This window comes from Meleagris gallopavo, chromosome 1 (assembly GCF_905368555.1).
Source record: "Meleagris gallopavo chromosome 1, MGAL_WU_HG_1.1, whole genome shotgun sequence".
NCBI classification, from domain to species: domain Eukaryota; kingdom Metazoa; phylum Chordata; class Aves; order Galliformes; family Phasianidae; genus Meleagris; species Meleagris gallopavo.
Window position 1 is genome coordinate 146129031 of NC_139404.1, and position 25084 is coordinate 146154114.

Genomic DNA, 25084 nt, shown 5'->3' on the forward strand with positions numbered 1-25084 from the left:
ATGGGATCAGAAAAGGCAAAGGCACAGGCAGAATTGAACTTGGCAAGGGATGCCAAAAGCAATAGGAAGACATTCTGCAGGTATGTTGGTCAGAAGAGACAGATCAAAGCCAGATTTACCAATCCTTTGGTAAATGTAAAAGGAAAACTGGCTTCAATGGATGAAGAGAAGGCTGAGGTAATGAATGAGTTTTTTGCCTCGGTCTTCACTGGAGGCCAGCATTCCAGTACTTCTCACATCCCTGAGCCCAGCATCCCTAAACCTCAAGGTGGGAACTGGGGCAGTAAATGCACCCTGCTGTAAAGGCAGAGCAAATTTGAGACCACCTCATGAGACTGAATGTGTACAAGTCTATGGGGCAGGATGGCATGCATCCCAGAGTTCTGAAGGAGCTGGCTGAGGTGGTTGCCAAGGTGCCCCCCATCGTATTTGAAAAGTCATGGCTGTCAGGTGAGGTCCCAGATGACTGGAGGAAGGGTCACGTCACTCCCATTTACAAGAAAAAGAGCAAGGAGGACCCCAGGAACTACAGGCCGGTGAGTCTCACCTCTGTGCCTGGGAAGATAATGGAACAGATCCTCCTGGATGACATGCTTGATCACGTGAGGAATGAGCGTGTGATCTGAGACAGCCAGCATGGCTTCATCAGAGGAAGATCATGCTTAACCAATCTGGTGGCCTTCTATGATGGAGTGACAGCATTGGTGGGCAAGGGAAAGGCGACTGATGTAATTGACCTGGACTTGTGCAAGGCCTTCGACATACTCCTTCACCACATCCTTATCTCCAAATTGGAGGGATGTGGATTTGATGGGTGGACCACTCGATGGATAAGAAATTGGTTAAAAGGCCGCAGACAGAGGGTGGTCATCAACAGTTCTATGCCCACCAACCTCCCCATTTAATACTAGACCAGGCTGCCCAGGGCCCCATCCAAGCTGGTCTTGAACATCTCCAGGGATGGGGCATCCACAACCTCTCTGGGCAGCCTGTTCCAGCACCTCACCACTCTCTCTGTAAAGAACTTCCCCCTAACATCCAACCTAAATCTTCCCTCCCTCAACTTCAAAACATTTTCCCTTGTCCTGCTGTTATCTACCCTTTCAAAGACTTGATTCCCCTCCTGTTTGTAGGCTCCCTTTTGGTACTGAAACCCCACAGCCTTCTTTTCTCCAGGCTGAACAAGCCCAGCTCCGTCAGCTTGTCTTCATAGGGGAGGTGCCCCAGTCCCCTGATCATCTTTGGGGCTCTCCTCTGGACCCTCTCCAAGAGATCCCTGTCTTTTTTGTACTGGGGGCTCCAGACGCGGACGCAGTACTCCAGATGAGGCCTCAGAAGAGCAGAGTAGAGGGGGACAATCACCTCCCTGTCCCTGCTGGCCACCCCTCTTGTGATGGAAAAAATTTTAAAACTATGACACTTACATATTTAAACTTTCACCTGGAGCTTATCTCATATTTCTATAATGCAATATTAAAGAAAGTTTCTGCTGTCCAAGTTACCTTAAAACTTAAATTTTTAGTTTTTAGTATTAATTTTAAAAATAAGACTCCTTTTGGTATCTTGTAAGTATATATCACAACTCAGACTTCTCTCAGGCTTCTCTGTTTTGATTTGCATTGCTTGTTGATTGGTTGTTTGGGTTGGTTTTCTTATTCCAGAGAAAATTAAAGACACTATACCATCTTAATTATTAATTCAAGTTTGGATCTAAATCTCATGGTAATTTTTGAAATTAGAAATGCTTTCTCTTTTATTCTCTTGGTATATATACACCTAATTTAAAGATTACAGATGCAGTTAAAGCTAAAACATACCAGTGCCATTCCTACATAACCTTGTATGAGAAGACTTTTAAAGAATTCAACCCTATTTAAATTAATACAAACACTAAACCTAAGACATTAGTCTTATGTTACACTAACTCTAACCCAAACCGTAATCCTAAAACTACCTTTACCCAAAACCTAACACTAATCCTACCCTAACCCTAACATTGAAGCTAACTCTAACACTACCCCTAAGCCAAACCGTACACTAAAACTAATCAAACCTAACTCTAAGCCTAACTGCTACCCTAACCGTAAAACTAACCCAAACACGAACCCTAACCCTAACCTGAAAATTAATCCAAACACTAATCCTAAACCTAACCCTAACCCTATCCCAAACACTAAAACTAATGCTAACTCTAACCCAACACTAAAACTTCCCAAAACCTAATCCTAACTCTAACCCTAACCCTAACCCTACCTTAAACCCTATAAACACTACCCTTAACACAACCCTAGTGTTCACTGTACTAACCAAAGCCTAATCCTAACCCTAACCCTAATCCTAATCCTAACCCTAATCCTAACCCTAATCCTAATCCTAACCCTAGGCCTAACCCTAACCCTACCCTTAACCCATCCCTAATGCTCACCCTAATAACTGAACCTTAACCTAAATCTAACCCTAACCCTAACACTAACCATAACCCAACACTTACCCTGTCTCTAATCCAAACCCAAATCATAACCCTAACACTAACCCCTGGAGAAGGATGTGTCTTCGGATGTGCTGATCTTGAATTATTAAATGAGGAAGACACAACCTTGTAATGATGATGTTTTCTTGCAGATATGCTCAGTGTACCAATAGTAGAGCATCCACCAGCCTAGGTAAAGATTATCCACAACCAACCGATGCTCTACTACTGCAAAGATACATGAATGGGGAATACAGAAATCTGAAGTTTCTCTACTTTCTCTTACGATCATTCCTTAATGTTGAAGCTTTACAGATGATCTGATTTTTCATTGGAAGTGAAACCAGAAATCTTTTTTTGTTTGTTTGTTTGTTTGTATCAGTTTCTCACTCTCCAGCATACAAATGTTATTATAAAAACGTAGAAGAATGGGTAGCATAATAGTCTTTTTCTTAAGCCTTTTTTTTTCAAATCTTTTATTTCATAGGTGAGAATTCCAGATAGAAGTGCATGAAATTACTTCAGCTATCCTCTACTAGCTCTCTTGTTGGAGCTTTTATGTATGCAATAATATACTAACAGATTATTACTTTTATAATATATACTAGATGTTAATAGTATCTTGTATGACTGGTAGACACAAAACTTACTTCATATGCTAGTGTCTTGAGTGATGTCATATCTTCAAAAGATTGTTTTCTCATTTATTTAAACATCAACAAGTCCAGCTGGTAAGCTGGGAATTTCATGTATTCTCTAGAAATCTGATCAGCATGAGGACATTAGGACATAGGGTGGTCTTCTTAAACTGGCATTTAGATATTTCCCCTCTTTACAGAAAGGGTTGTTAAGCACTGGCATAGGCTCCCCAAGGAGGTGGTTGAGTCACCATCCCTGAATGTGTTTAAAAACCGTTTGGATGTGGTGCTTGGGGACACAGTTTAGGTGTGAGTTGTTAGAGTTAGAGTAGTATGGTTAGATTGTGGTTGGATTTGGTGATCTTGAAGGTCTTTCCCAACTTGAGCAGTTCTGTGATTCTTCAGTACCTAAATAACAGCCTGGAACATTATTCTTCCTCCAATTCTTATCTTTGGAGACGCACAAACTTCCTACTTTGCCTTAAATTTCCATCAGTATTTCACATAAAAAATGTGAAGGCACAGTTTTCTTTGTGCATTATGTTTGGCTAGAGATCTCCTTAGATGTCACCTAAATATTCAGGGAAAAAAATTATTTGCCTGCTTGATGAAAAGTTAGAAAAATAGGAGCCTAATAACTTCTATCTCTAACAGACTAAATGAGGTGTCAAAAATTAAGAAGTGTGAATACCTGTGAAAATAGTATTTGTATGTTATATGGTTACACTTTTCCTTCTTTTAAACTCTTAATTAGCTTCAAAACCTGTTGATTTTGTTGTTGTTGTTTATTCATTTATTTTCAGTAAGTCTATAGTTCTCTCATATTGCATGGAGTAAGTCTTTATGTCTGAGTAATCTATCTTCTCATTGGGAACAGGTTAGTTCTAATTATTTCAATGTTAAAAAAAAAGTTTTTTGTATGGGCAATATTTGATCTTGAGACTTTTATCAACACATTAATTCTGTGAAAAAATGAAAACCGATCCTTTAACCATGTGAGAGTTCTTGATTGAGCACACTTGTAGTAGGTTTACTGGATTATACTGCAACAAAAACATATCAGTCACAGGGAGTTTCATGCATGAAGACAGATTGGTTAGCGTATGTGTCACTTAGTGACTGCTAAGATTGTATATCTAATCCAAGATATTAAAAAAAGAATCTACCAATATAATAGATGAATTTGGAAGAAAATATCGTTTTTTCATAAGAAGCAACACATTAAAAGAACAGCGTATAAATCTAGTATGTGATTATTTGATATGGAATCACGGCATCTGTGGTTTGGTGGCCAATTTGTCTGCAAACAGCTTATTCTTCAGAAATGCGGGAGAAAAAAAATTGTTTTCATGTTATCAAATTCATTTCTGAATCCTTACATTCAGGCAATCTGTTACTCCCACCTTTTTTTTTGTTTCATTTACAAAGCTAGGGCCCCTAAGTGTTAGTACATCTTAGAAGCATAGAAATCCACCAGAACACAAAAACAGAACCTCAGCCTGTGTGTGTGTATGTTGTTTTTTGTGTGTTTGTTTGTCTTCTGGGAGCTCTGAAGCTATTACAAGAGTCATACACCTTTGGAAAACTGAAAACTTCATTTCTGGAGTTTCTGCTACCAGATTCCAGAAAATAAGTGTCAGACTTCAGCATACCACCTGTTTCTATTGACTTATGTGGGTGATCTAAAGATGACATATAAAAACAAATGATGTAACTACTTGTGGATAAAAGATGTGGAAAGAAGCACAATTATTTTATGATATGGTTCTGCAATTCATCATGTTATTCATCACTTAATTCAGATGAACAAAAATGGCAACTAGCATACACCTCTGGTATTGATGTATAAGTACTGGTATGCAAATATCTATGAAATGAGTGAAATTCTGTATTCTGTAAATATATAACCAAATGTTATGTATGTATAAGCATCCTTTTTATAAATGTACATAATTCTAATTTTTATCTTAATAAGCAACATTTAGCAGATATCTCTAATTCGTTACTATTTATCTAAAAATGTAATATCTTAGGTGATCTATACTTTTCTTTAAAATGCAACATTTTTTAGAGAATTTCATAGTACACAGTTACTGAAGCTTTCCTACTTTTTGTAAGCTTTCTCAGATTCTGACATATTAAAGAACAAAATTTGAGTGATGTCCAGTTTGGCAATGTAAGTCCAATTGTGTTCAATATATCAACTAGTCACAATTACAAATTCACTAGTAGTGTGCTACCTGATTTGTCTAGTGGCATTCAATAAGCTAACAAAACACCTTCTTTGCTAATCTAGTAGCATCCAATCAGAATTCACATGGCTAAACCCATGGAGGAATTGTTGGCCACACCCAAGCAGAATTCATTATAGAATTAGTAGTTTATTAGAAACAGATTATAGGTTCTTTTAGACTGCTGGTGAGAAATTCACTGTCTGCAAAGTATGTGAGGTTGCAAGGTTAACCAAAAACAATGCAAAGAGTGTGCAAAAAGCTAAGAGTAATACAGTCTAGCCACAAGCGTGCTAAGTTACAAATTAAATTCTATACAGATTACAAAGTTTCTCAGGGAAACACTCAGGATAGCCGACTGTGCAAGTCTCTCTTTCTCCTCCCTGTAGGCATCCTCGTGATGGGGAAGTTCAGCTCATTCACCGATTCTATAATTCAGGGATAGCCTGTAACTGGCTTGTCTGTGATAGTATCTTCCCTAATCTTCCCTCCCTCTTAAACCATTTTTATACTATTTCTTATTCCAGAGGTGGAGCTTGAGTAACTTTAGTCATTATGTACCTTTGTTCTGTTTGGTGTAAAATTCTCTTGCCTCACTTTTTGGTTGCACCTTTTGGGAAGGAGGTACGTTTTGGTATTACAATGAACATATGAAGAGTAAAGTTCACCTAAAAGACAGCACTTTGTTAAGAAGTAACAGACTTTTGGCCCATGGACAGCAGTAATCAGCAGGTATTTCTCCATGCCTTGGCACCACCAAGTCCCCATCCCAGCATTTCTCTTAGAGTTTGTACATTAGGATCCCCTGATGTTGCCAGCATCTAAGGCTACTTAAGGAAATATTACAGATCACAGAACTTTGTGTAATCTTCAGTTCCCTCCAGCTTCCAGGCCATACAGGCTATGCTCAACTTCATATCACTGTGAACAATTTGTACTTTAGTTTCCTGTGAACAAAGTTATACATAAAACAGTTATTCTGGAGACTGGTTGTTATTTTCAAATAATCAATTTGTTAATTCTATCTGTATTTCTTTTTACAAATTTTTGTATGTATGTAAATTCAATTATTCCTACTCTTGGCCTGGAAAAATAAAATAATAATAAAAAAAGTATAGGTATTTTGCACTAGATAATGTGCTGCTTTTTTATCAATATGCCATAAGGGAAAAATGACATTCTTAAACTTTTTCAAGTTCGAAAACATTGTTGAGCACTGATTTATTACAATTTTTTTCATCCCTGTAGTTTACTTTGTCTGACTGGTCTATCTACATTGCAATTTAGGCATTTATACAATCTATCCTAAATCTCTAATATTGTTGTATAAGATTTGTTTCACTGAAATGTTTCCTGGATATAGATTTGAAGTCTTTATATTGTACGCATGAAAAGTAGCTCAAAATGGGACTGTGATGATCCAGCATAATGTTCTGAGGAAGAGTTCTATAGTGTTTGTAGATTAGTTTTTTGTGTGTCTGTGTGTGTGTGTGTATTGACAAACTGATCTAGTTAGAAAAAATATAGAAAGATTATTTGAAGTTGAAAATAATTCCACAATTTTTAGGTGTATTTTGAGTATATCATCTGTGACAGCAAAGGCCATCAGTATTAGTGTCATATAGAGATGATAGATGTAGTTAATTTCCTAAGGGAGGAAGCGAATGTGGAGTGAATGACAAGAACCAAGTTGATATATCAATCTTCATGGTGTAAATTACTTAATTCCTCAGTAATCTGCTCTTAGGTTACATAGACATTCATTCTGTAGACAGCCGCAGTCAATTGAGAATGAAAAGGTTAAAAGCATTCAATCTACAGTATCATGGGTCACCTCTTAGCTTCTGATTTCTTTTTTTGTTATATCTTGAAGTAAGTAGTGCAAGACAGAATTTGATCTGAGATTTTTATATCTCACTTTAAAGCTGAAATGCAAGTTCTTACTCCAAAGCATGACTTAACACTCTGTTCTGTAACATTTTAACCTATTAAGAATCCTCAAAACTTTCTGCTTTTGAGCATATAGTTTTGGCCCTTACCTGTATTTCTGTTGGGACTATATTTTAACTTTCACAAGGTACAGAAATTCTAGATGTTTGCTCTAGAAGGTTGCTTCTCTTTGTAATTGTTATAATGTCATTTGTACTTATTTCTATTTGCCTGTCAGATCACAAATACACAAGAGGAAAAGAAATGTGATGAGATCACTGCAGTTAAAAATGAAAACAAAGAAGAAGAGAGAACACTTCTTGCTCAGTTTGGTGAGTTATAAAGAAGTACTCTATTGCATAGTAGTTTGAAAGAGGGAAACATTTATTTCATGCCTGTGTAGGTGACAAACAACCGTTTTCATACTTTCTTTACCTAGAAAGGGGTTTTATTTCCTTTCCCAGAGTTGTATAAAGGACTGAACTACTTTTTTTTATCTTGAATGCTTAACCACTCTATGACAGCACATGTTTGATTGTATTCAAAATTAACTTTCAATTTAAGCTAACCAATTATAATACAATTGTTTATTCCAACCGAATACCTTGAATGCTTTGAAAAAAACTAAACACTGTAGATTTTTAACTTTTTTTTTTTTTTTTTTAGTACAATGTAACTGTAGGAAATTATATGTTAAAAAAATTGTAGTTTAAAATCCTTACAACTCATTAAAAAGTTTTCCGGGAAATGATAATTTCTTATTTGAGATTAAACTGTTGTCATTCAATAACCCAGATACTGAAATTATTTTAATTAGCTTCATCACCTCATCTCTTAAAACATTGTTTTGTTTCTGTGGATTTTCTCTCTAAACTGGGAATTGTGGAGTGCACAAATGTCAAAGCTAGCAGCAAGTGAACTAATTCTGGAATCAGCAGCTCTATTTGTCTTGTACAGTTAATTGTACAGAAACAGGATTAATTTGCCTGGATGGAGAATCTTGCCAATAGAAGCACACTGTTGACACAGGTAAATAGCTCTCTTTCACATTAAGGAAAAATACTCCTGTTGATGAGGGTTGCTCTATGAATAAAAGAAACAGCACTGTATACTGTATGGCAATTAGAACCATAAAAATATTTGTAGGTAACTCAATAAATAGAGTTGCATCACAATGCAAAAATAAACTACATTAGTTGAACTTACAATACTGTTTGCATCTGAATTTTACCTTCCTGATATTGATGTTTCAATAGCATGTAAGATCTTTTGCTATTGCTTACATTTCCTGATTCAGTTAACTTCAGTTAATAGATTCCATTTAGGCATTAGCTGAAATGCTTTCCTGAAATTTGGGTAAAGGTAAAGGTCTTTTTTTTGTTTGTTCGTTTGTTGTTTTTTTTTTTTCCCTAGAAAGTTAATTTAGCAAAGCAATACATAAGAAACATGTTTCACCTGATGATCAATGCCTTTTATCCATTTTTCCATGTACTTTATGTTTTTAAATGAAACACTAATTTGAACATTCTTCTAAATTTTTGCATTTAGAAGGTGAAGCTTAGTACTTACTATACATCTTAACCACCTTACATCTCACTTTGGCTTGCAATTAGAAAATTCTGGTCACTAAGGCATAGACTGGCTCTTTCCTTGAAGGCCAGGGATCATGTAAGACTGTATTTTCAACTTTTTGTTAACTGACTGTCTATGAGAAACAATCAATACCACAAATAGAGACTCTGAAAAGTGGCTCTTGAATACGTCCGAAAGTGTCTGGATCTGGCATTCCTTGGGGCACAGAAATCACATGACACTTAAGAATTTATCTTAAATTTCAGATATATCTACTATTCATGGACTAGCAAGTGTGATAAAAACTTTCCTTTTAATATACAAATATAGAAGAGTAATATATTTTTTGTGAGTCACTTGCTTTGGATTTGTTTTTTGTTTTTTTTTAATTATTTTATATTGAGTGTATTAAAACACAGAATTAGAATAAATTTGAATTTCCTAGGAACATAAATTTTAGGTGACTATGTTACTCTAATCTCATGTCCAAATAACAAATTAATTGTCAATCCAGACTTGATAAATCACATAAGTTCTTCTTTTCCATTGTTGAATGTGATTGAGTACAATTTTATTTCAATGAATAATAATAGCAATAATAATAATAAATATTTGTTTGATCTATTTTCATTAGTACTACAAAAAAGCATAGAAGAAATGAAAAGTCATGTCACAAAAGGTCAAATTGCCCCAAAGTAAAGATAATAAAAATTTCAATACACAAATGCAAGTTCTTTAAAACGTAAAATAAACATTTTTTTCAAATGCACACTAAAATTTATTAAGACAAAAGAGATTAAATATATGTATATATACATATACTTATTAAAAAGTCTTTGGAACTTTTATTTTATCTAAATTAGCTTCAGTTTTCATTGGAAAATGAACACATATACTATTAATAATTGTCATTATTAAAATATTTCTGTGGAGGCATTAAATTGAAAATTAATACACATGGATATGAGTAAATATTATTTAAAATGTTTAAGCACTTATGTATATATGGATTTAATTATTCAATTAAAATTGGATCACCCTCTTGAATAAAAATAGTTTGGACCCTTTTGTACATAAAAAATTTGATGACAGGTAAAAAGATCAAATAAAGAATAATAACTAAATACCAAGCACTTAGTAGGCTATGGTATTTCACATAATTTTTAAGGCACTTAACATACAGAGCAATCTTTATATAAATAAATATGGTCAAAAGTGCATACAACCTTTAAAAGTTAAGAAAAGGTTGGAACCATAAGTAAAAATGCTTGTGGTTTAGTTTACGATGAAAATGTATATTACTCTTAAAAAATTATAAATTATAATGGTCTAATAGTTAAATATTTTAAACTTCTCTCAGGAAGCACAGAACACTTTGATACTTCTTTCTGGAAGTGCAAAACTTTTCTCCCTCTTACTTTTCACATACCATAGACAATGTATAACAAAATAGCAGGCTCATGTGCTCTCTACTGCTACTCTACGGTTTTTTTTTGGTTTATTTTTATTTTTATTTTTTTTATGTTTTGTCATAACAAAATGTTATGTGGGCACAAATGCACATGGGAAGAAGTGATATAAACATGGTTCTCACATAGTAGCTCAATGAGCTGGGGAATGAAGTCTTGAACGAATGCTATGTAAATAGATATTAGTGCTATGCAAACACTAATCTGTCAAGAAGTGTATAAACTCACTATTTGAATAGCTATTTGACCAGGACAGGCCAGAGAGTTAGGTGGAGAGAAATCTTATGAGGTTCAAAAAGAGCAAGTATAGAGTCCTACACCTGGGGATGAATAACCACATGCATCAGAACAGTTTAGGGGCTAACATACTGGAAAGAAGCTCTAAAGAGATGAACCTGAGTGTCCTGGTGGACAAGAGGTTGGTTATGAGCCAACAGTGTGCCCTTGTGGCCAAGAAGGCCAGTGGGATCCTGGGGTGCGTTGAAAAGAGCATGTCCAGCAGGTTGAGAGAGTTATTCTCCCCCTCTACTCTGCCCCAGTGGGGCTACATCTCGAGTACTGTGTCCAGTTCTAGGCATGTCAATTCAAAAAAGACAGATCTTCTAGAAAGAGGCCAGAGGAGGGCCATAATGATGATAGGTGGCCTGGAGCACCTCCTGTTTGTGAAAAGGCTGAGAGACCTGGGTCTGTTCAACTTGGAAAAGAGAAAACTTAGAGGGGATCTTATCCATGCTTATAATTATCTAAAGGGCAAATGTCAAGTGGATGGGACCAGGCTCTTTCAGTGGTTCCCAGTGACAGAATAAGGGACAATGAGCACAAATTGGAACAGATTACATTCCATATGAAGATAAGGAAAAACGTCTTTACATTGAAGATTATGGAATACTGGGACAAGCTGTCCAGACAAGTTGTGGAGTCACCTTCTCTGGAGGTGTTCAAAACTTGGATGCTTTCCTGTGTTAACTTCTGCAGGGAATCTGCTTTAGCAGACGGGTTGGACTGAATGGTCTCCAGAGATCCTTTCCAACCCCGACAATACTGCAATTCTGTGAAATAACACTGATCACTAATGTATTATTTTTCATTTAATTTATATTCATATATTTTAATTTTCATTTAATCTATCTTCATATATTTTAGGAGAGAAACACATTATATACTTTTAATTCACATGATGGAACCAAGGTTATTAAAAAAAAAAAAGGAGACGTCATATAAATTTATTAAAACAGTATGCTTTGAAATGGAATTGAACAGCAATGGATTGCTTTGCTAAATTCAGTAAAGTTATTATTACATATAATAATATAGTATAAATTTCTAAGCAGATCAGATTTTAGTATAAATTTCTTCCTGATAATTTGAGGCCTATATTTCTCTATAAATTTATACATTTATTTTTATTAAACAACCATGCTGTTTTCATTTTCATTAGTAAAAGTGTAAATTTTCAATAAATTCAAATATATACTTATATATATATATAAGAATATATATATACTTATAAACTTATAAATTCAATTTTTACTTTTCCAAATACTCTGTATTTTAAATTTTATAATTATATTGATTTGTAAACCTGTTATCTATGTATGTGATCATGTTTCCACTGTTTTTTCTCCAAAAATTTGAGATTGCTTCAAATGAATAATCATATATGAAGATTATAAAGAATTGTAAAGGAAGTATCACAAGCAGTTTCTCAGTTTGGATCATTTACTTTTGTTACTGAAGAGGAGATTAAATATTTTGAACAACAGAATTAGAGTTCAGCTCCAGTCATGTAGTGTTGTGCATGATAAATGCTCTGCAAGCCACGTATTCCCCTCACATTATAAAAGTTTTGGGTGGAAATTGTAGGCTGAGTACTTCATCCTTAATTCAACAATATTCTGAATGTGTGTCACTGAAGACAGAAGTTTCTTTGTGCTTAAAACACCCTGTACTTAACAAATAACAGCACTGGAATTACATTTTGGACACCAAATCCTCTTGTTCTATTTTTTTTTAAATCTTTTTCCCTACAAAGCACAACTTTAATATTTTCTTTCTGATCTTTTAATCAGAAAAGGAGTTCTGAAACACAAAAAAATAACTGAAGCGTTACTGCTCCATACAACTGTTTTATTCTCTGAGAGAATGATCATTTTGTGTTATGGATGAAATAATTTGATGTTTTGTGGTATTGCACAAGCTTTCCACTTCAAATCAGGAATAGAAAGCTATGAAAAAAGAAAGATGAGAGTAGGAAAGCCCAGCCTACTGATCTTCCAAAAGTGTGTAGACATGGAAAGAATGGAGAATGGATTGACAAACACTAGAGGAAGAGCAGTTCACAGAATCACAGAATCACAGAATCACAGAACTGTAGGGGTTGGAAGGGACCTCTAGAGATCATCGAGACCAACCCCCCTGCCAAAGCAGGTTCCCTACACCAGGTCGCACAGGTAGGCGTCCAGGCGAGACTTGAATATCTCCAGAGAAGGAGACTCCACAACCTCCCTGGGCAGCCTGTTCCAGTGCTCCGTCACCCTCACCGTGAAGAAGTTCTTACGCACATTCGTGCGAAACTTCCTATGCTGCAGCTTATGTCCGTTTCCCCTCGTCCTGTCTCCATGTACTACTGAAAAGAGACTGGCCTCACCACTATGGCCGCCACACCTCAGATATTTATAAACCTGGATCAGGTCCCCTCTCACTCTTCTTTTCTCAAGGCTAAACAGACCCAGGTCACTTAGCGTTTCTTCATAGGGGAGATGCTCCAGGCCCTTCACCATCTTTGTGGCCCTCCGCTGGACTCTTTCCAAGAGATCCCTGTCTTTTTTGTACTGGGGAGCCCAGAACTGGACACAGTACTCCAGATGAGGCCTTACCAGGGCAGAGTAGAGGGGGAGGATCACCTCTCTCGACCTGCTGGACACGCTCTTCTTAATGCACCCCAGAATGCCATTGGCCTTTTTGGCCACGAGGGCACACTGCTGGCTCATGGCCAACCTGTCGTCCACCAGGACACCCAGGTCCCTCTCTGCAGAGCTCCTCTCCAGCAGCTCATCCCCCAGCCTGTATTGGTGCATGCAATTATTCCTCCCTAGGTGTAAGACCCTACACTTGCTTTTGTTGAACCTCATCCAGTTTCTTACTGCCCAGCTCTCCAGCCTGTCCAGGTCTCGCTGAATGGCAGCACAGCCTTCAGGCATGTCAGCCAATCCTCCCAACTTCGTATTATCGGCAAACTTGCTGAGGGTGGCCACTATCCCCTCATCAAGGTCATTGATGAAGATGTTGAACAAGACCGGACCCAGCACAGACCCCTGGGGGACACCACTGGTCACAGGTCTCCAGCCAGACTCTGCATCACCAACGACGACCCTCTGCGCTCTGCCAGTCAGCTAGTTCTCAACCCACCTCACTGTCCACTCGTCTATCCCACACTTCCTCAGCTTTGTTATAAGGATGTCATGGGAGACAGTATCAAAGGCCTTTCTAAAATCAAGGTAGATTACATCTACCGCTTTTCCCCCATCCACCCTGCATGTGACAGCATCATAGAAGGCCACCAAGTTGGTCGAGCACGACCTCCCCTTGGTGAACCCATGCTGACTACTCCTGATAACCTCCTTTTCTCCCTGTTGTCTGGAGATGGTATCCAGCACAAGCTGTTCCATCACCTTTCCAGGGACAGAGGTGAGGCTGACAGGCCTATAATTACCCGGATCTTCCTTCTTGCCCTTTTTGAAGACCGGAGTGACATTGGCTATCCTCCAGTCTTCAGGGACCTCCCCTGTTATCCAAGACCTCTCAAAAATGATGGAGAGCGGTTCAGCAATTACCTCCGCCAGCTCCCTCAGCATACGTGGATGCACCCCATCAGGTCCCATGGACTTGTGGACCTTAGTACTGCCTAGGCGCTCACGCACATCCTCTTTCCTGACTAAATGGAAGTCTCCCATTCCCCAGACCCTCTCACTAACCTCCAGGGTGTGGGATTCCTGCGGGAGAGCCTTTTCACTGAAGACGGAAGTAAAGAAGGCATTCAGTATCTCTGCCTTCTCAGCATCCCCCGTTACCAGAACCCCCCCCTCACTTAGTAAGGGGCCCACATTCTCTCTAGTTTTCCTTTTGCTATTAACATACTTGAAGAAGCCTTTTTTATTATCCTTTATCACTTTAGCTAGATTCAATTCCAGATGGGCTTTAGCCTTCCTCGTTGCATCCCTGCAGGCCCTGACTACATTCCTATATTCTTCCCAAGTGGTCAGACCCTTTTTCCACATTTCATGGACCTTCTTTCCTTTGAGCTTGCGCATGAGCTCCTTGCTCATCCACACAGGTCTCCTGCCACCTTTTCCCGATTTCTTGCTCACAGGGACGCACCGATCCTGAGCTTGGAAGAAGAGCTGTTTAAATGCTGACCAGCTCTCACAGGCCCCCCTTACCTTCTAACACCCGAGCCCATGGGATAGCTCCAAGTAGGTCCCGGAAGAGATCGAAGTTGGCTCTCCTAAAGTCCAGGGTAGCAATCCTACTTATTGCTTTGCTTCTTCCACTCAGGATCTTGAACTCCACCATCTCATGATCACTACAACCCAAGCTGCCCCCAACCTTTACTTCCTTAACAAGTCCATCCCTGTTGGTGAAAATAAGGTCCAGTAACACCCCTCCCCGCGTCGGTTCCTCCACCACCTGCATCAGAAAGTTGTCTTCAACGCACTGCAAGAACCGTCTGGACCGTGTGTGCCTGGCCATGTTGGTCATCCAGCAAATATCTGGATAATTGAAGTCCCCCATAAGCACCAGTGCCTGGAAACGTGACGCTACATCCAGTTGCTTATGGAAGGCCTCATCAGCCTCCTCATCCTGATCAGGGGGCCTGTAGTACACACCCACAACCGTGTCACCCTTACCAGCCTGCCCCTTGATTCTCACCCATAAGCTCTCCACTGCTACATCACTCTCCCCCAAGTGAAGTTCAATACATTCTAGCTGCTCTCTCACATAAAGAGCAACTCCACCACCCCGCCTAGCCAGCCGATCCAGTTAATACTGGAAATAATTAAAAGAAAATTGTTTGGATAGAAATTACAAGCTAGTATATTTTAGAAGAAGAAAATATAAGAAAAGTATATTGAGGAACGTAAGAACTGCACCTATCTTAATTGAAGCATATCCTCAATTAAGGAAATTAAATCTTTGTATGTTTAATCTTAATCTTTCATTTGTCAGTAGAAGATTTTGATTGAAAAAATATCCACAGAAAATGTATACACATTGTGATTTTTAGAGTAGGAAAAAAAAAAAAAAGAAGTTGCTTTATAAACTGATTTCCAGTTTCATTTATCTCAAGTTCAAGGCAATGAGACTGGGCACTGACAGTCTTTATTTAAAATATTCAGAATTCAATGAAGTTTTTAATAGAACGGATACTAACAAAATGTATATTTTCTGTGCATCTCCTCCCTCATGCCTGATTTTTTTTTTAATTTTATTTTTAAGATGACTGAAATACTTACAGATGATGAAGAGTAGCTTTTAGTATCCTTTTTAGACCAGTACTTATTTTCTGTCTATCTCCCACACATTTATCACCTGCTGTGAGAAAAAGAACATTGCATCATACCGTAGTCCCTCAGTACCCTTTACTTTGCTTCCCAGGATGCTTGCAGAGCATGGATCTTATTTTTTTTAATTTTTATTCCATTAGATTAGCATCTGGTTCCACAATGTGCAATGCAGACCCATACAAAGATAATCACACAAGTTCCAAGGTGTGATGTGAGGGCTTATTACCTTGAAAAAAAATACTGGTATTACAAAGAGTACAGTTTCCAGTATTCCAGATTTTTATTTTTATTATTATTTTTTTTTAATACTGTACTAAGACTTCAGTTAGAGCTATCTTATGTGTTATTGCACTGCATGATAGATAAAACTTGTGACTGGCATACATATATATGTATATATATATATATATATATATATATATATATATATATATTTAAGAATTGAGTTACAGAACTGAAAATCCACTCATATAGCTACCAAATCATGATGCCTAAATTTTATTCAGTACTCTCATTAGCAGCAATATATTGCTGATGGTTTTGCATTAAAAAAAAAAATTACTGAGACACAGTAGAAGGTGATGTAGCAATACACAAAGAATAGTCAACATGAAGATGCTGATTGTATATTGAATCCTGCAAAAGAGGAGCATAACACATAGCTCAAGACAAATTCTACTTCACTACACCATGCTAAACAAACATAAAATAATCCACAAATACTAGACAGTAGTCAAAATTAATATTAATGATAACTGTCAAAAAAATCAGCACATGGGCACATTGGCAACATATTTTTCACAACAATATTGTCTTCAAACAACTAATTCATCTATAAGATCAATATACTTGGAACAGCTTAGCGTGTGCTTACAAATGTTCATAAAGAAAAAAAAAATCTGAGTAAAATACACCGTTGGGGATTAAGAGTCTTGCAATTTAATTTATTCATTTACCCTGTGGTTCAAATTATCTTGTTCAAATTAATTAATAAAATGTCACATTCAAAATTTGAATCAGAAACTTTCCTTACAAAGAATGAAACCATAGGATAGCGCATGAAGCAAAGAAATACTGATACCCAAAGGTTTATGTCTCATGACAGATCTTTCAATTATAGCAGATAATTCAGTAAAGAAGTTTCTTACTAGAAAATAACAAACAACACATTGCAGATTATGTGACTTCATTCATGCAGACTATAATTTATCTGAAAAGAAAATTAAATCATTTCTCCTTTTCAAAACTATATTATCACTTATTTTATGTGGCTCTGGCTGGCTGAATTCCATCTCTCTGAGAAATAAATGAAGAGATAAGCTGAAGATGACCAATTCCAAAAGGATAGATCATCAAGCTGTCCTGAAAATGATTCTTAGTCAGTTAAAAAGTGAGAAATATCACACTAGTGGCCATTATTTAGTCTTTACTTCATTAAAACATCCTATCTTTCAAAAAATCTCATTTTGCTACAGTATCAGATAATGCTAGATTTATTGTCTAAAAGCTACATTTGATAAATCCATTGTGTAGCACGAAATACTGCTGTAATTTATTAGTAGTTTAATTATACCTATATCTTGTTGACAAAAAAGAAACAAAACATAACATATAGTACGTCACAGGATCATATTTGAAATTCCTCTTTCATGTAAGTAGTGAATTTTAATGTTAAAAAACCTTGTGGAAAATCCATGCGTGATATTCCTTATATTCTTTGTGTCCTTCATGTCCTGGTAAATGGCTTCTTTGGATATTTTGTTCCAGGATACTCCTGGGACTGAGTTACAGTTGACAAGCATGTAATTCCTTAAATGTCCCAATTTACTCTTCCTGAAGATGAATTTGGTATTTGCCTTCTTCCCAGTCAATGGGAACTTTCCCCAGTCACTAAGATCATTTGAAGATAATAAAGAACAGTCCATCAGTGACAACCTTTAGATCCCCAAAAACCCTGGGATATATCCCAGCTGGTCTCAGGGAAGTACATTCATTCTATTAGTTTAAGTTCTCCTTAACTTTTTATTCTTCTAATGGGGATACTGCTTCACTCCTACCAACTCTATTAATGTGCTTGGTCTCCTGAGAGGCCTGAAGATAAATCTTGTCAGGAAAAACAGAGGCAAATAAAATTTGAGTAATTTTTTTCTTTTCTGTGTTCTTGTCTGTAGCACTTCTGCCACTTCCCACCCCCTCCCCCCCCAACAGCTCCCTCCATCCAAGCACTTAGGCTCAATTTTTTCTTAGAATTTTCTTTGAATTCTGCTGTTATAGAAGACTTTCATTTACCTTTCACATTCTACCTTTGTTTCAGTATCAGCTTTCCCACATCTATCACTGTAAACATAGATGGTGACTTCCCTGTCATAAGTTCCCTCCACGTTCATGCTGACTGTGTGATGCTTCCTTGACCTTCCTTTCATGATGACAATAATGAATTAAAATAGAATATTGTTCGGTTTGATAAGAAAAAAAAAAAAAAAAAAAGACAGTTATTGTGCAACATTCTGCCAAAGTAGAGATTTTGAATATGCACTTGATTTGGCATCTAGGAACTCAAACAGAGCAAATAAAATGATGACTCTTTAAGCATCTATGACTATTTAAGCATCTTCGAATAAGTGATTAATTTCTGCTTAACAAGGTAATGGGAGATGGAGTTGAAAGAATATATGCATAAAACTGAAGATTCAGCTATTCTGTTATTGAGAAATACAGAGGAAGTTTGGAACAAAAACCAGCCGTTCAGTTTTAAGCTTTTTGCCTGTGTCCCAAAGGAGAGAGTTTCTGAATATTTGAGAGCATTATTGTCCATCTTATACAAAAGGAAAATAAATATGGAAAAGATGATGAATGAACATGAATTTTGATTATCAAAGAGCTTATATGATGCAAATAAATGACTTGTGTTCCTGGACTGTCTAAAATTGGAGAAAAAAGCCTGGCAGATATAAATTAAAAGAGCAATATTTTTTACCAGTGCAAATATGGTAACAGAAATTTTTTTCTATCTTTCTTATCACTTTCAAGGTGACTACTTAAAGATCAGTTTCAGATTCATCAAAAAGTATGAGGTCACAAATGTTCTGTTAAGTGTCATAATTCACATGGGACTCTACTTTTCATAAAGGGACAGGTTTCAAGTCATCTTTCTGTTTTGACAGATGGATTTGATATTCCAAAGGATGTGCATAAAAACATCATCATATTTAATATCATAACAATGACATTATGTCTTTATCATGAGAGAAAGTAGCATATGAAACAGTAGGTTATGAAAATAATATTCCTGCTTCTTATCAATGACAGTGAATGTGCAAGTTCTTTGTTTATTCTGAACAATGAAGAGTAAAATTGCTTGCATTTACCACTTTAGCATTTTGGTAAATTTCAGTGTACCTTTATAATTTGAAAAGATCATATATACATGAGGAATCATCACCAGTTTTTCTTATTTTCTTGTTAAAATATTTTCTGGAGAAAAACAACAATAACAACAACAAAACCCTGTTAAGTCCATATTTCAATTGCAGTAACTTATTTCAGCTTCACATAAGTTGATGTCTGTGTAAAATCCTAAGTCAAACATGATTTTCTATTCTTTTCCAAACATTGTATTGGTTACTTCTATTGATTAATATATTGTCAACTGTCGCAAGCCGAAGAGGCTTATAGTTCATTATATTGATTCCAATCCCTCCAAATTAAGACTGGGAATGTAATCAAGGTGTCAATCAAGCAATAGTGTCCCTATATTTATTAGAAGATGGGTGTGTGAAAGAGGAAAAGGAAAAGAAAAAGAGAGAGAGAGAGAGAGAGAGAGAGAGAGAAGGAAAGGAAACAAAAGCAAGTCACCACTGTGATGTTCGGAGGGTCCATCCTCCTCATTCTTCTTCTTCATGGTGGTGGGGTTTGCGCCGCCAGCTGTAGTACTGGCAGTGCCTTTTGTGCCATGTGATAATACCTTTCAATTGGGCCACGAGTTTTTGCCAGATGGAGACAGTCCAGCATCTGCACTATATGTATGCTGTACCAATCATGCTTCTCCATTTGCATAGTGGTCATGATGCGTCATGGTTGTGGGGATTGACTTGAAACCACCTTCAGGAAGTCTGTCCCTTAACCAATCAGAAGGAGAAAGAATTCAGTATTAGAGTTCTGTATAGAGTTGTCACAGAGTCTGTGCCAGAAAGATACATGTCACTTTATTCCCACATAAATCCTTTTTGAATATGTGAATGGACTTCATGGCACAACAAGGGGAATTTCTCCTACCTGATCTGTAAAAGTTGATTTTGTCATACTGTAAGGCACAGTGATCTGTTTTCTCATCTCAATGGTTTGCTATGGAATCATAGAATCATCTAGGTTGGGAAAGACTTTCAAGATGATCAAGTCCAGCTTCAGCCTGATCTACTGAACCCCATTACAAAACTTTGTCCCTTAGTTCTACATCCACACATCTTTTAAGTATTTCCAGGGATGAGGACTCCACCATTTTCCTGGGCAGTCTCTGTTTCCATCCTTGACAACACTTTCCATTAAGAGATTCTTCTTAATGTCCAATTTAAACCTCCCATGGTGCAGCTTGAAGTAATTTCCTCACGTCCTATGACTAGTTGACTAAGAAAACAGACTGACACCCTCCTTCCTGCAACCTCCTTTCTGGCAGTTGTAAGCAGCAATGACGTCTCTCCTTAGCCTCTTCTTCTCCAGAATAACAACTCCAGTCTTCCTCAGTCCAACCTCCAACCTCCAACCTCTCCTCAGTCACTGGCTCTGTATCTCCAGGTACACACATCAGTGAGGATGAGTGTATATTCTCACAAATATGCAAATAAGTGCATACAAATATGTGTAAGTAAATATGTGTATGCCTACATAGGCAAATGCAGCCAGAGGGCAGTACTTTCAACAGAATCCACATAAATATGACCCAAACCTGTTTTTCCTCTCTGGCTGATCAAGATCAAAGTTCATGAGTGGACACTACATCAACACATTAAAGTGTTCTATTGCTGAGCTTAAATAAACAACATATGTTTGTTTTGGTCCCAGCTGATAGTCTCCTTGACCTGCTGTCTCCTAGGCATACAGTGTATTTGGGCTGACAGTCTTGTTTTAATGACTGACACTCTTATTTAGGCCACTGCTCCTAAATAAAGAGCTAGAATAATTTAAATTTTGCTAGTATTCAGCCACCCACTCACTCACAAGTAAACACCCACTAGTAATTAAAAAAAAAAAAAAAAGGATTTAATAACGATATGGGGGTTAATAAGGATAAAAAACATGCTAGAGTGTTCAAGCTAAGATATTAGGCAAATAAGCAAAATGATCAGCAGCAGGATAAGAAAATAATCTTTGTTATCCTCCTTTCTCTCTATTTTTCCACACTTGCTTCCCCTTGATCCACCTTGATCTCACTGGTTCTTTCCCATACTTTGCATATTAAGTCTGAGAAAATTCCACAAATCTCCTAGAGCATCTCATAATAAGTTTTATGTAGTCCTAAATTTCTCTTCGAGTTACTTCTCATAAGAAGTCCCACAACAATTTAGGTAAAGATCCTTGTTAGTTTGTATGGTGTGGAACATATAACATTTCTTTCATTAAGGCACTTAATTGGGCTTCCAGCTGCAACAAATTTTATTAATACATTGTTCTACTTTGGTGTTCTTAGTCATAGTCATTCATTGTGCTCCTTTCTGCTGGCTAAGTTACTGGCATTATTCCATTTAACATTGGTTCTTTTACTAGGTCTTCCTTTCTGATATCAAATAATCTAAGAAAAATGAAAGACTAATTTTTGTTTTGTTTGTTTAAAATACAAATAAAGTCTCAGGTACTTAAATTATACAAAATTGAATGTGAAAGGTATCTGACGATCCATGATCCATGATCCATGATCCATGATCCATTGTACCTAAACAAAAGTGTATGGACTTTTACTACACACACACTTAAATAAGTGACCTTATTTTCAGATGCATTAGCAGCCACAGTTTGTGGTACTTATGACTGTTGAAAATCAAACCACTTTGCCAAATTCATAAATGCAAGTACATGCAGACATTTTGCTTTCACACCATAACAATTTATTGAGTTTAAAACAGGAATGTGAAATAATTATTTTTCATGCGATAAATGTTCATTTTTAAATACATGTTAGCATTGGCTAAAAGTCTCATGATCACTCCTTCAGTGTCAGTCTGTTTTTGTTTCTCTATTACAAAAATCTTTACAAAGTACTAAGATTTTTGCACCATAAAATTTTTGACTTTTTACTTGGGTTTATATATAGAGGTGAATCTAATCTACTTGCAATATATTTGGTCTGCTCCAAAAATAATGTCTCTAATTTTATTATGTTGGCCAACAACATCAGATTTTAATGCTGGTGGTAAGACTGTAGCAAATGAACACTCCAGGCAATGTTTTGATAATTTTTGTTGCCATGAGAAAGATGACAGCAGAAGCATTATTTGACAAAATGGCATCTGACCTAGAATTGAGTATAAAGCGAAGGTGTATAATTGAACTAATGTAAAAAAAAAATTGCACACACTGACATACATTGATGGCTCCTGAATACTTAGGGATGTGAACACAGTAAAGAGTTTCAGCAGTGTTGACAGTGATGTGAAAAACAAGCCACGTTACAGATAGAATCACAGAATCACACAAAATCACACCAAAGTTGGAAAAGACCTTCAAGATCATCCAGTCCAACCATCTATCTATCACCAGTAATACTCACTAAATCATGTCCCTCAACACAAAATCCAAACATTCCTTGAAGACCTCCGGGGTCAGTGACTCCACCACCTCCCTGGGTAGCCCATTCCACTGCCTGACCACTCTTTCAGAAAAGAAGTATTTCCTAACGTCCAGCCTAAAACTCCCCTGGCACAGCTTGAAGCCATTCCCTCTAGTTCTATCATTAGTTACACAAAAGAAGAGACTGACCCCCAGCTCACTACAACCTCCCTTCAGGAAGTTATAGAGAGCAATAAGGTCTCCGCTGAGCCTCCTCTTCTCCAGACTGAACAATCCCAGCTCCCTCAGCCACTCCTCGTAAGTCCTGTGCTCCAGACCCCTCACCAGCTTTGCTGCCCTTCTTTGAACCCACGCCAGGGCCTCAATGTCTTTCTTGCAGTGAGGGGCCCAAAACTGGACATATACTCGAGGTGCGGCCTCACCAGAGCTGAGTACAGGGGGACAATCACTTCCCTTTTTCTGCTGGCAACACTGTTCCTGATGCAAGCCAGGATGCCCTTGGCCTTCTTGGCCACCCGGGCACACTGGTGGCTCATGTTCAGCTGGGCATCAATCAATACCCCCTGGTCCATTTCCTCTACACAGTCTCCCAGCCACTCCTTCCCAAGCCTGTAGCATTGCCTGGGGTAGTTATGGCCAAAGTGCAGGACCCGGCATTTGGCCTTGTTGAAACTCATTCCATTGGCTTCAGCCCAGCTATCCAGACTGTCCAGATCCCTCTGTAGGCCCTCACTACCCGCAAGCTGATTGACACTTCCAGCCAACTTGGTGTCATCTCCAAACTTACTGAGGGTGCACTCAATGCCCTCATCCAGGTCATCAATAAAGATATTGAAGAGGACAGGCCCAAGCACCAATCCCTGGGGAACACCACTCGTGACCCATCGCCAGCTGGATTTAGCTCCAGTCACTATCAGTCTTTGGGCCCGGCCTTCCAGCCAGCTCCTTATCCAGCCAAGAGTGTACCTGTCCAAACCATGCGCTGCTGGCTTCTGCAGGAGAATACTGTGGGAGACAGTGTCAAAGGCCTTGCTGAAGTCTAGGTAGATTACATCAACAGCCTTTTCCTTGTCTACCACATGGCTCACTAAATCATAGAAGGAGATCAGGTTGGTCAAACAGGACCTGCCCTTGGTGAACCCATGCTGGCCTGATCCTCCAGTTGTCCCACACGTGCCGCGTGATCTCCCTCAAGACAATCTGCTCCATAACCTTCCCTGGCACCAAGATCAGGCTGACAGATCTGTAGCTCCCCGGATCCTCCTTACAACCCTTCTTGTAGATGGGAGTCACACTGGCAAGCCTTCAGTCTTCTGGGACCTCACCAGTCAACAAAAAGTGCTGATAGATAACGGTGAGCAGCTCAGCTATCATTTCTGCCAGTTCCCTCAGCACTCTTGGGTGAATCCCATCCGGCCCCATGGACTTGTAACAGTCCAGCTGGAGTAGTAGGTCTCTGACTGTGTCCTCCCAAATCACGTGGGGTTCTGTCCGCACCCCAGTCGAACTACCAGGTCAGAGAGAGGAGTAGCCTGAGGATAACTGGTCTGACTTTTAGAGACAGACATAAAGAAGGCATTCAGAACATCTGCCTTTTCCTTATCCTCAGCTGTCACATTCCCAGCCGCATCCAGTAAAGAATGGAGATTCTCCTTAGTCTTCCTCTTACCATTGATGTATTTGTAAAAGAGTTTCTTGTTCCTTTATCGCTCCCCCAGGCTCATTTCTAGCAGGCCTGGTTTTATCCCCTTCCCCCTTCATATCTAGTTTAAAGCCCTCTGTATAAGTCCCGCCAACTCCTTGGCAAGGATCCATTTCCCCCTTTGAGATAGGTGATACCCATTGGCAGCCCTCATACCAGGTATCAATTAGACTGCCCCATGATCAAAGAACCCAAAATGTTTGCGTTTGCACCAGCCTCTCAGCCATGTGTTTATAAGGTTGGTTTTCCTGCTCCTCTCAGTATCCTTCCCCACCACCATAGGAATACAAGCAAATACTACTTGTATGCCTGCTCCATCAACTAACCTCCCCAGTCCCCTAAAATCATTTTTTAATAGTCCTCAGGCTTCTGTTAGTGACCTCATCACTGCCAGCCTGGAGTGTCAATAGGCGGTAATAATCAGAGAGGCAGATCAGACTAGGAAGTTTTCTAGAAATATCCCTGATCTGGGCCCCAGGGAGGCAGCACACCTCCCTACAGATAGGGGCAAGCCAACATATTGGGCCCTCAGTTCCATTTAGAATGGAGTCATCTATGACTATCACCCTCCTTTCTTTACTGGAGGAGGCAGTCTTCAAGTGTGGAGCCAACCACCTCTCCTTAACGGCAAAAGAAGAACCAAGGAGAATTTTCATCCTATACTTGATGCAGCAGAGAATGTAGCCACTGAGGACAAGGAGAAGGCTGAGATCCTCAATGCCTTCTTTA

General features: G+C 38.1%; 1 pseudogene; it reads left to right on the top strand.

The window, feature by feature from the left end:
• LOC104917444 (uncharacterized) lies at window positions 1-23935 on the top strand (annotated as a pseudogene).
• Window positions 23936-25084: the final 1149 nt, after the last annotated feature.